At 43.6% G+C, this 13324-nt stretch overlaps 1 protein-coding gene across 8 annotated transcripts in view; it reads left to right on the top strand.

Annotated features, from left to right (window-relative positions):
* The window catches only part of LOC148012356 (Metallopeptidase M24 family protein), a 192094-nt gene that overhangs the window by 38985 nt on the left and 139785 nt on the right, over window positions 1-13324 (top strand). For 2 of the 8 annotated variants that reach the window (XM_087669390.1, XM_087669391.1), the window contains exon 2: window positions 2213-2339. The exons of the other annotated variants lie outside the window; for them this stretch is intronic. The gene's annotated coding sequence lies outside the window, so the exon portion shown is untranslated. The remainder of the gene's footprint in view (window positions 1-2212; window positions 2340-13324) is intronic. 8 annotated transcript variants of the gene reach the window in all.

The raw sequence follows: 13324 nt of genomic DNA, 5'->3' as shown, positions 1-13324 counted from the left end.
CTATTTTGGAGCCCTCGCAGCAGGGTGGTACTCTTCCTTTGTAGGGACAAGGGGGCATGTACTAGGGTGAGATGCCTAAACAGGTTGCATGTATGCCTTGCCCACAGACCAATGAGTCTTTTCAGTATATGCTTGCCACTGCGAATAATCTGATGAATGATTATGCGTGTGTGAATGAAGGGAAAGCAAGCTCATCACCCAATGGTGATCCTATGATGGCTGTCGTGGGAACAGACAGTCTTACAGCAGATTGCTACCTTCCATGAGAGGGCAGCTATCTTTTATTTTACAGGAAGGACTCCTTTGATTCCTTGTCTTGGAGCATGGTTGCAATTGATGCTATCGAGTGATATGTGTCAGACTGATGCTATAGGCTAAGTGTAGGCCCCTCTTGTAGGGGAGATTTATAATGGCCCTAAAGGCTTTTTTGAGATTCTCTTTCGTTCTCCCGATGCTCGGGTATGGATAATGCAGGGTATCCCATTGTCTTGTGCTCAGAATGTGTTCATGCTCTAGAGGTTTTGCAGAGTAGTTTGGAACTTGAGGTGGATATGCGGGAGTGTGAAGCCCATGTTGTGCTGCAGCAATCTGTTCCTCCCCCATGCCTCTTGGTTTGCACAGAAATGCTAATATAGATTCACTTCAAGCTAGGTTTGCAAGTGAGTCGCATCTTGTCAATTAGGGTCAGGTGTCTAAGGATGCTCCTTGGGTTTTCGCGGTGAATCGCCATGCTTACTAGGAAGCTTGTTTGATTCCTGTGCATCTGGCCTTTGATAATATCACACACTTTTCAACTTAGGGGTAAAGGATTCTACTCTCAACCTCAACCTCAATCATCTTGTGTGCCTGCAACTGCAGTGGTTGGTAAAGGTGCTTCTAATTTTGCTTCAAGGTTTGATGCTTGTGGCAAGTTGCTGCCCTCTCAAGATGCATTCGATGCTTAGCAGCATTAGTTTCCTTTCCGTGTTTCAATTGCTCGGTTGCAGAGGGCAGATCTTGTGGATATGATTCGTAGTGAAATGGAGAGTTTCTAGGCCGCTAAATCTGTGGATGCAAAAGGGAAACTTTGATCCTATAGTTCGTCCTCTCTATGTTCATCATGAAACTCACTTTATGGAATGTCAAAGGGTTTCGTCAGGTATTAAGTAGTATAGGTTGTGGAGGACTATTTTCGCTAGGAATTGGGATGTTTTTGTGTAGGGGCATAAGCAACACTCGTTGGCTTGTTCCACCTATGTTTATAAGGACTTTATGGTGTTCTTTAGTGGCCAGGTTCCTCATAAATTTGGAGTTGTGTTGGCTGTTCAATCTTAGCTGCAGCCTTCATTGGTTCATCAGGATGTTCAGGGCAGATTCTCAGTGGTGGAGATTATGTATGAGGGGGAGGTTCCGTGGTTGGTGGGTGTGTATGCCCCTAATTCAGCCCAAAATCGTCATCAGCTTTGGAAAGGCTTGCAGTCTCTTTCCATGGCCTGTTAGGGGCTTGTTATGGGTGACTTTAATATTTGTGTGTCTACAGAGCAGGTGATCGCACCTCACTTTGTTTTATGGATGGTCCTGAGTGTAAGTATGGGATGCTATGGTGGCCTTGGCCTTGAAATGGCTATATCCTTGTGAGTCTGGATTTATATATCGATCTCTTCGACATTTGGGCACTTGGCCAAGGTTGGATTGGATGTACACTTGCTAGAGCGATTCCTTTCTTCTAGTAGTGATTGACATGTGGGTGGAGAGGCAGTATATCCTTTCTTTGGTTTTGGAAATGACTCATTGGCGGGTGCATGCCTTCAAGGCTTTACTCCCCCGATAGTTTTTATTGGTCTTTCTTGTTGAATGCTCAGTTTTTCAAGCACATGCAACAATTGATTTTGTGTTTTGCATGCAAGTTCTGTTCAGGGGTATTGATGCATGGTCTGTTTTTTGGAATAATGCATGTGCAGTGTCCCGACAATATGATATTCAATGCGCATCAGCTTTTTGTATTGAATTGCAGTATTTGCACTCTTTATTGGTATATTTGGTCAATATACATCAGGGCGAGGATACCTTTGATGACTTGATCACATGCTTTGAATGGTTGAAATGCAAAGTCCTAGCTCTCGAAGAGGAGAATTATGCTAGATTTAAATTGTTGGCTCGTTTAGATGCATTGCATGATAATAACTGTCAAACTCATCACTTCTTTGCTTGTCTACGTCAAACATATACCCAGGAGTATGCATTTTGATCATGGGATGATGCTAGAGCATAAAAGAACATAGATAGAGGTTGCAAGGATCGTCAAGTGGCTATTGAAAAGTATCAGCGGGCCTCCAATCACGAGACGTATACGTTATAAGGTGCGGTTTTATGAGTAAGTCATAGATTTTGTTGTTTTATGCCATGTTTTGGTTGAAAATAGTTGCCTTTGTTTGTCAATGCTCTGATTTATCAAAAATTTTAAAGTAATCAAGATAAATTAGTCATCTAATAATTTCTTTGTGAACATAGTCCGGAATTTCCTTTGGTCATGTCAGATGGTTCTAGGGATTCTAGGGCCAAGGTGGTGTGGGAAACCATCATACGGCATCGGTCAGAGGGAGGTCTTGGGATTATAGACCCAGAGTATCAGAGTATGGCCCTCTTGGGCAAGCTAGTTGTCCACGGCCTCACACCAGGCGGGCAGATGTGGAAGGTCTTATTGCACTAGGGCCTTTAGGACTGTAGACTGAGTCTAGGTGGTGAGTGGAGGCCGTCCCTGAGATGGATCTTCACGTCAGCCTGGATCACCCCCCTAGATCACCTTTCCTACGTAGCTTACTCCGCATGTGGCAGGGCCTCCGTAAGGCCCTAATCCAGAGCCCCCTAGGCTGCTAAGAGGAGATAGACCATCAGCTGGTGATTTGGAACCCCTAGGTCAAAGATCGGGAAGGGGCACAGATCGGCGAGCGCCCCCACATCCGGTGGGCTGGTTGGGAGGCCGGCCTGGGCTTGTATCATTAGGACATGGTGGGAGGTGTACAGGATGGCAGACAAGGAGGTGCTATATCGAGTATCAGGCTGCCAGAGAGGAGTGGTGTTGAGGAGAAGGGAGATAGACGCAGCAATACCCCTGGAGTGGCTTGCTCCCTCGATATACGAGAGCCAATAGAGCATGGGGAGGTATGGGTAGCTAGGTTTTCACCAACAGGCATCCCCCTACAGGTGGCAGGTAGAGTGGGCGGCGCCCTGCATGGGACTTTCTTCGCCGTTCAGGAGGGGGGGCGTCTGGCCCTTGATAGAGGGCAGCAGGATGAGAAGATAGCCGCCCTTTCGTGGAGGAGGATTTGGGTGGTGGGCCTTTAGGGGAAGACATGGCGACTGGGTCCCTATGTTTTTTGGAAGGAGCTCAAGGAGTGGCGCCTCTGGATTTGGGAGGGCAGAGCACTTGATAAGCTGGAGTGGGATCCAGGAGAGTGGCTATTGTCGGCCACTGCGGTTGCCAAGAAGCCACCCAAGTTCCTAGAGTACATTGCCAGGATTGGCAGACACGTATTGGTGCAGGAGGATATGGATTGGGCGCCGTCACGTAGAGCACAGCATCATGGAGCCTTTCCGACGGACCTTCTTGTGCCGCCTATGGGATAGTTGGAGGCTGAGGAAGGTGTTGTATTTCTTATGGCTAGTGGCATATGTAGGCTTGGCAGTGGGAAGTTGGTTTGCCCAGATACAGGAGGGAGGTTGTAAGTGCTGCATACATTTGCCTCTGGAAACCCCAAAGCACTGCTTGTGGTCATGTGAGGATACACAACTCGTGTGGAGAGGAGCATGCGGCATCATTCGCCGTATAGCACCCAGCCTTGGATGTATCTCATGGGGAGCTTTCTGTTGATAGGCAGTCAGCTAGGGCCATTGCCTTTTGTATGAGGTCGGGATGCAGGACACGATATTCATTGAGGCAGGGTCGTATGCAGTGGTCGGTTTGGAGGGTCTACCCATCTGCCAGGTATTGGAGCCCGCAACAGGCCGCTCAGAGGTATGGGAGATCATAGGGAGTCTTATTGGATGGCATATATGGAAGGCAGGATGTCAGGAGGCTTTTGGGGGAGAGAGACTTTCAATGCAGGCGACCTTAGCAAAGCTTTGGACCTCCATTATCCACTCCCTCCGCCGTTGATGGGATCAGGTGCAGGGTGAGTCCAAGGCTTGTCAGGAGGTCCGTTGTCATTTCATGCGCACTTGGGGCGGCCAGGACTTGTTTTTCGTGATGTAGGCAGGCAGCCCCGCTTGGCGACTACACACTCCCTCCCCCCAAAAACCAAATGGCTTCTTACCCCAATCCCCCCCATAAACCTTGAAGCTTGTATACATGATGTATTTGTGATTTTGCATCAGCTCCAGCTAGTTTGTTGAGCATAAGCACTCCGTTGTAATCAGTTCTTTTGAGTAATATAATCAGCCACATTTCACTTGCAAAGATCATGATAGTCTTGTAGCTGCTAGGGATCAAAGGATCACCACTCTTAAAGAGTGGAATTAAAGTATTGTTTGACTAGCTCATAGGAAAGCCCTCGTATACTGCTCTATTGAACATATGTGCTAGTATGGGTGCTAGTATATCGCAAGTATGTGAGAAATGTTTTTCCACTAGCCTATCCTCATCCTGTGACTTCCCATTTTGTAATTTATAAAATGCATTGCCAACCATTTTCCAAGTGAAGAAAGACCAATGTGTAAAGATATGTTGGGGTTTACACTGAGGAAACATAGCATGCATAACCAATACTAGAATACAAAGACTCTGATAGAGAAGCAAAACTCAAACTCTAAACACAAAACGCAAAACGCAAAACCCAAAATTTAAACACAGAGACAAGCATAGAGAGAAGAAACTCTGAAGTGAATGAATGCTGTAAATGAATGTAAGAGTGTACAAAACGTCCAAGGGCAGAGCAATGAAGTGTCAAAGAGTGACGTCCACCAGAGATGGATCCCAAGTGTTGTGACCACTAGTCAGAGTGGAGAAGACAAGGAAAATACCAAACGTTGATCACTAGGCAGTCAGAAGAGAGAGGGGACAATAGGGATGATGCTTGGAGTAGAGGGCAGCAACAAGAAGTTGTAAACATAGCAATAGAGCTCGCATGGAGAAGGAAGACCACAACCAGTTGTCGCTTGCAAAGGGAAGGGCCAAATGCAAGTTCTAGAAGGTTCCATGGAGGAGTGGAGGGCTGCCACTGTCAAGATTGTGGGAGAGAAGGAAGGAGTCTCACTTATATCTTTCTTGCTTGCACAATGGGGGAATACACACAAGGGTGGAGGCTGAAAACAGTTTTTCTCTTCTTAGTTGTGTAAGCCAAAAGAACTCTCATACAAAGAAATAGAAGAACCCTATATATGGGTCTCAAACCAAAGACAACTAACTAAGGTGACATACTAACTGAGCCACGAACTAGAGTAGATAAGGATAGCTGTCATCTAGCTATTATTCATGGGCGGTGTACCAACCACATCTACAACTGACAAGTCGGTGACATAAATGCACAACGGTCACCCTGGCATATAACGAGTGGAGCTCGATATCTCGACACTCCCCCTCGAGCTCAACCCCAATTCCTGCACACCAAGTAGGTCTCTGAACTTGCGCAGCTTCTCTGCGCCCAATGCTTTTGTGAATATGTCAGCTACCTGATCCTCTGTGTTGACATAAACTAGATCAATAAGACCTAGTAAAACCCTCTCCCGCACGTAGTGATAATGCACCTCAATGTGCTTTGTTCTAGCATGATAGATTGGTTATTTGCCAAGTGTATACTGCTCATGTTGTCACAATTAATGACAACTGGCCTATCTGTAGGTTGATGCATATCATAAAGTAGCTTATGCAACCAAGCTACCTCACATGTAGCCATTGCTGCACCCCTGTACTCGGCCTCTGTGCTCGACAAGGCAACTGTAGGCTGTTTCTTGTTGCTCCAAGTGACTGTAGCACTCTCAAAAGAGAACACATATCCACTGGTAGATCGTCTATCAGAAATACTACCAGCCTAATCAGCATCAGTGTATACATGCAGCTGTATCTGAATCCCAGTCTCATAAAATAGTCCATACTGCAATGTGGACTTCACATACCTGAGTATGCGTCTAGCCGCATCCAAATGCTGTTTCCTTGGAGCCTGCATAAATTGACTTATCAGTCCAACAACATAGCTCAAATCTGACCTGGTAATAGTCATATAAATCAAGCTTCCTACTATGCGTCTGTACATAGTAGGGTCTTCCAGAAGCTCACCTGCATCTGCACTCAGCTTCACATTCTGCTCCAAAGGAACTGAAATAGGCTTACAGCCTGTCATCCCATATTTGGACAGTATGTCCAATCCATACTGCCTCTGCAAGAGCTGTATCCCACTTGGTGATCTAATCACCTCAATGCCCAAGAAATAACGCAGCTCTCCCAAATCTTGCATCTCAAACTTCTGCTTCAATAGCATTTTCACATGAAGGATATCTTCATCACTGTCACTTGTCATAATCAAATCATCAACATAAATGACAAGTAGCATAATACCTTTCTCTGTTTTTCTCACATAAAGTGAGAAGTCTGCCTTGGAAATCTGAAAGCCAATAGTGACAAGATATTGTCATATCTTGTCAGACCATGCTCTAGGTGCTTGCTTCAAGCCATACAATGCTTTCTTCAACCTGCAAACAAACTCAGGATGAACAACATGCACATAACCTGGTGGCTGCTCCATATAGATCTCTTTTTGCAAATCACCATGCAAGAAGGCATTCTTTACATCCATTTGATGTAAAGACCATTCCTTTGATGCAGCCATAGCAATGACTGCTCTTACGGTTGCCATCCTTGCAACCGGACTGAATGTTTCTTCATAATTAATGCCATATGTTTGTGCATACCCCTTGACTACTAATCTTGCCTTGTATCTGTTCACAGAACCATCTGCATTGTGCTTTACCTTATAAACCCACCTACAGCCAATTGCATTCTTACCTTTAGGTAAAGGTACCAATTCCCATGTAGCATTTGCTTCCAAGGCATCCATTTCTTCATCCATGGCTTTCTCCCATTTTTCTTTTTCCATGGCTTGCTCAAAAGAAGTGGGTTCTGGTTCTTGTATCACTTTGACCATATATGCATAGTGAATGGCTGTAAATCCATAATATTTCAGCCTATCCACAGGATACCTAGCTCTGGTAGACCTGCGCAAAGTAGGTTCATTCCCAGGTGCTCTCAAAACAACCTTGGTCTTCCTTACTCCAAGTGTAATAATAGAAGGAATACCCAACTCATCATCAATGCTCTGTTCTGAGTCACTGGATTCACCATCTACATAAGAGTGACCTGCATTCACATCAAACATGGGCTGATTTACCTTCTCTTTTCCTTTTCGTGATACCTGCATATCACTATTTGCATTGCTTTGAGAAGATTTTCCTGATCTCAATCTGCCTGTCCATGGCGAAGAATGTGAACCACTGCTAGAGGACGCTCCAGGTCCACTAATATCTTGTGACTGCTGCTGTGAATTCTGTGCAGCATTACCATTTTGTGCATCTACATTATCAATCACATTTACTGGTTTATACCAGCTACTCATCTCATTAAAAACATCATCTCTGCTCACTGTAAACTTACGAGTAGAAGGATTATAGCATCTATACCCTTTCTGCTGCAGAGAGTAACCAATAAAGATGCACTTCTCAGCTTTTGGATCCAACTTGGATCTCAACTCATCTGACACATGAACATAGGCAATGTAACAAAAAAATTTCAAATGAGAAATATCTAGTTTCCTACCAGTATACCTCTCCTCTGGAGTCATTCCATGTATTGCTGCAGTGGGAGTCCTGTTCATTATGTAGACTGTTGTAGCAACTGCTTCAGCCCAGTAAAAATCTAGCAAGTCTTTTTCGTTGAGTATGGCACAAGATACCTCTCCAATATGCTTGTTTTTTCTTTCTGCAATTTCATTTTGTTGTGGGGTATGACTGCATGAATATTGCTGCTTTATGCCATGCTTCTGCAGGAACCTTGCAAACTCATTTGAGAGGTACTCTCCCTCTCCATGTGACCTTAGGCATTTTATTTGCAGGCCTGTTTCTTTTTCAACCATAGCTTTAAGAGTTTTGAAATGCCAAAAAACTTCACTTTTCTTTTTCATAAAATACACCTAAACTTTTCTGTTATAGTCATCAATAAAAGTGACAAAATAATGACAGCCTCCAAGAGATGCAGCTTTAGTAGTCCACACATCAGAGTGGATTAATTCCAATGGCTTCTTACTCTTTTGAATATGTCTAGGAAATGGTTTCCTTGCCTGTTTTCCAAATTGGCAGGCTTCACATACCTTATGCATTTCTGCAACCTTGAATTTAGACAATCCTGCAACAATATTTTGGGCCTGCATTGATTTAAGTCGCTGTACATTAATATGACCAATGCGTTTATGTCAGATATCAATATCTGCAACTACACCGGTCCCATGTGCAAACATTGCTGCACTCAATTTAGACATGTCTGCATCCAATGTAAACATTCTGCCCTTCTTCTTTCCTTTTGCTATCAAGCGACCTTTATTTTTCATATCCTCAACAAAGCATCCATGAGGATTAAATCTGACCTGCAAGTCCTGCTCAACCATTTGACCAACAGAAACTAGATTCTTGGTGATATTCGGGATATGAAATACATCGGACAAGTATTTCTTTTTTCCATCCTGCATAGATAAATGAATTTTTCCAATCTGCACAATAGGATGTGCAGTATTATCACCAGTCTCTACAAATCCTGGTTTTTCCATTTTCCTTGCATCCTCCATCCATTCTGCATGACTTGTCATGTGGTTTGATGCACCTGAGTCAACATACCATACATCATTGCTTTCTTCTGCACTTGTCACAGAATTGTTCATGTGCTGCACCATAAACAAATGCTCATTTCTGTCATCACCCTGTTTAGTAGAAGATGCATAATTCCCTTGTTGCAATTTCCCATTCATGATGTCATTCTGCTTTTTATAGCAGTCTCTAGCCATATGACCCATTTTACCACAGTAGTAGCATTCAACATTGCTGTTTGCATTTTGGCCTCTTTGCCATCCACTACGACCTCTTTGGCTCCCCCTGCCTCTAGAGTTACTACGTCCTCCTCCATAGGACTGGTTTTCTTGAGTTTGCTGCATATTCTGATTTCTACCACGGCCTCCAGATCGGCCTCCTCTACCTCTTCCAGCATTTGAGTAGAAGACATTTTCTTTTGAAGTTCCTCCTGAAGAAGATGCACCACCATTTCTCTGCTCCTCAGAAATTAGAAGAGCAATCAACTCCTCAAAATCAGGAAATTTTTCACGGACGGAAATGGATGTTCGGAACTGTGCATAATCCTTTCCTAGACCATTCAAGGTCACAGAAACTAAATCATCATCTTCCATTGGCGACCCAATGGAAGCAAGTGCATCTGCAATCTTCTTCACCTTCATGTGGTAGTCATTGATGCTCATATTTTCTCTTTGCACATTATGTAACTCTTGCTTGAGCTGCATTTTCCTGGCTTGCGTATTTATTCTATACGTTTTTGACAAAGTATCCCATGCCTCCTTTGGCGTACTTGCATCCTGAATATGCACAATCATAGAGTCTGAAATGCTGATAGATAGCCAATACATAACTTTCCTGGCTCTCTCATGCCATGCTTTAAATGTTTGCATTTGCTGTTGATTGGGAACATCAGGAAGAACTGGTTCTTTTTCATTTCCTGCAACAAATTCTCAATATCCTTTTCCCATAAGGAAATTCGTCATTCTAAACTTCCATGCTTGGAAGTTGTTCTTGTCAAGCTTTTCAGTGACAATCTGTGAGAGAGAATCCGACGCCATTACAGAACACTGCAAAAAATTCTGTCACTGCAAAGAACACAGCTTCAGCCTCACAAAGGCAAATCTGCAAAATTGATGAAAGTGGTATTTGACCACACAGTCATTTCCTAGTGACGATTTTGCATCAACAGGCAACAAGGATGATTCTGTAACTCCCAATGTCTCTGCGCACAGGCATATGATGCAATTTCTACAGTAACTTTTCACTAACCTGTAGTACAGTGGTTGCACAGTATAAAACTGGGCCTTTTTCTGAGTGCGTGCAGAAAACTTCCGTCTCCAAAACAGGCCCCGAAATGGCCTCAAATAAAAAAAACAGGGTCACCAAGGGCTAAAGTCCTTTCCTGCAGCATATACTGCCCTGTTGCTTCATCGCGAAGGGCGTCTCAACCTGAGACAATGCACTCTTGCAATTTCCGGCTGTACTACCTGTAGAGATCTGCTTCCAAAACAGAAAAAATGAAAGCAACACTACTCCTCTTTACCAGAACACCGCGAGCTTGGCTTTCTTTCTTGAGCTCCTTACCACGAACAAGGCTCTGATACCATGTCAAGATTGTGGGAGAGAAGGAATGAGTCTCACTTGTAGCTTTCTTGCTTGCACAATGGGGGAATACACACAAGGGTGGAGGCTGAAAACAGTTTTCCTCTTCTTAGTTGTGTAAGGCAAAAGAACTCTCATACAAAGAAATAGAAGAACCCTATATATGGGTCTCAAACCAAAGACAACTAACTAAGGTGGCATACTAACTGGGCCACGAACTAGAGTAGATAAGGATAGCTGTCATCTAGCTACTATTCATGGGCGGTGTACCAACCTCATCTACAACTGACAAGTCGGTGACATAAATGCACAATGGTCACCCTGGCATATCACGAGTGGAGCTCGATATCTCAACAGCCACTTGATGCTTGGGACTGTGAAGTCCAAACGCAAGTAGCACGAGGGATTAGTGATGACGGGGATGTTGAACGCAGCCAAGTGTGGCCCATGGGACACTAGATAGCAGGCGGTAGCAATGGATGAAGATGCCATGCACTGAAGGAGCTATGGAAGGTGCGGCCATAATTGCGAAGGCGGGACCACCATGTGGATGAAGGTTGATGGCTGAAATCTGCACAAGAGGAGTGAGTCTGAATGGTGGACAGCTTGCCTATTTACAAATGTTGAAAGATGCCCCAAAAAATTAGGGTTTTGGGGACCACTTAAATTCTCTCAAACTGCATCAATTTTTCGTTTTTTATTAATTAAGCATGTTTTAGGGCTGTTTAAAGATGCTAATTAGTTGTAAAGCGTGTTTTAGCTCAACACACTGTGTCGGTCTACATGACTGTGGGGGCTGCATAGGTGGCTATGTTGGCAGATCACACAAGTGTCTTGCATAGTTAAGCCAAGCATCTGGTGATGTAATTTGCATGGTGGGTTGTTTTTCATGAAACATTTTCCATGCACTCTTGCTATCCCATCCCAAAAATAACTGATATATCTTTGCTTCTGCTTTCACCATGTAGTCTGGCTGCTTCTTCTGCACAAGGCATTTGAAGAATGTTCTTGCTTGACAATGTGTCCAAGTGCCTAGCTCCACTTCTCTTTGTAAGCTAGCCTAAGTGACTATACACCCATCATCATACTATCTACTTTGGGGAGTGATAGAGAATGTGGGTCTACATTGGGGAGGGTATTATGGGAATGCATACATGGCTGATCTATGTATGGCTTTTGCTAAGTCACTTGTACATTTCTCCAATGATTTACTCAAGTCCAATGTATGTAAATTATTCTACAAAGAGCCACTAAAGACGTGTGAGGTGTCTTTCACAAAGTGGTATTTGGGATGTTTAGAAAGGCATGGTGTTCCACGTTTCATATGTTCACAAGAGAACACCAAAGTCAAGATAGCATGATCTTTTGCTATGCTAATTGGTCTCTTAGATACCTTAAAGTTTTGGATGTCTGGTATCCATGCAAGTGGGCTTATCAAGTAATCCACAGTACTTGCCCCTCCTTTTTGGTTCCAACATATCATAGTGTCAGATCTTGGCCATTGTGGTAGATTGTCAAAGATGGCTAGTCTATGTGTATTTTCCAAAGCCAAAAGATGTGTCCCACAAGTACTCATGTCTTTATCCTGGGATCTCTTGCGTAGGCCTATTTATCTATGTCAGTCTCTTTGAACATGGCATTATCATGCATATAAAGGTCACAGTGTGTATCTACAATGCATGCATTGAAATCTCCCACTAATAATATGTATCCAATGCTAGCATATCTCATAATATCATTGTAGAGTATATAAAAGGGAGATCCATCTCGTGTGGCATAGGTTGAGTTTGCAGGAGGAAAGTAGCGTATTGCAATGAATATATCCCATAGTGTTCCTACATGTATCCTAATCCATAAGTATTATGGATCATCATCTCTCTTCATTACATGTACCATCCCTTTGAGGTCTTCCCGGTATAGTATAGCCACACCTCTAGAACCCCTAGTGCTTCCTAGTTTTCTAGCTGCTGGATGAAATGCACTTTTCTGCATGTACCCTTGCACGTCTTGTAATCAGCTACCTTTACATTGGTGTGTTTCTATGTACATGGCTATGTCTATGTTTCGGAAGTTATCTTCAAAGTAACCAACATCCAAGCGTAGGGCTCCATTACAATTCCATATTGACATCGTAAGTGCCTCATAGGCCTCGTACTGTCATGTGGTCCCTTTGTCGGCGATGATGACCCATCCATCCGTATAAACAGTCCATTTTTCCTCTTTGGAGGCTTCCAATACTTTGGGCGTGTGTTCTCTACAAGGTGCTATCTATGTTGGGGTAAGATCCTCATCCAAATAAATCTTCTTACCTTTGAAGGCTCTCCTCTTAGAGAGGAAGGGCTTGCTTTTCTCTATCCCCAAAGCGAAGGATTAAAGCCTTGGACTTAAGAGTCCTCTTTCCCCACTCTCCAAGCACTAACTATAGGTACATTTGAAGGTCCAATTTTGTGGGCTAGTGTCTTATCATCTTTATGTGGGCTGCTCTTCTCATCCCATCCTACTACCCGTACATGTAGCACCCTAGCTCGTCTCCGAGCCTCTTCTTCAAGAGTAGCATTCATTACCTCAATCTTGTTCATTGATGTTCCTTTACTCTTTTTTACTACCTCAATCCATGGACTGGCCTCTTCTATTTGCTTTTGTGTTGTCTTTGCCACTTCTACCTATGACATCACATGCCTTTAGTGCCTCTTTCTCTTTTTGTAGTTCTTGCACGTTTATTTCTTTTTTCTTAAACGTGTTCAATTCTTCCCTCAATTTCAAGATTTCAGATTTGCAAGCATCTACCACTTTTGCCATTTCTGTTTTTAGTGTGTGCATTTTGGACAGCATTTGTGCCTTTTGGTCTGCTACTAGTTCACCTTGACTTGCTCTCGTATTTCTTTTTCCAACTTCTGTCTCATAATTCGTAGTTCAGAGC

The sequence above is a fragment of the Lygodium microphyllum genome, chromosome 27 (genome assembly GCF_053477565.2).
Source record: "Lygodium microphyllum isolate KBCC chromosome 27, Lygodium_microphyllum_v1.1.10, whole genome shotgun sequence".
NCBI lineage: Eukaryota > Viridiplantae > Streptophyta > Polypodiopsida > Schizaeales > Lygodiaceae > Lygodium > Lygodium microphyllum.
Note: the sequence above shows the minus strand (reverse complement) of the source record. Positions and strands in the feature narration are given on the sequence as shown.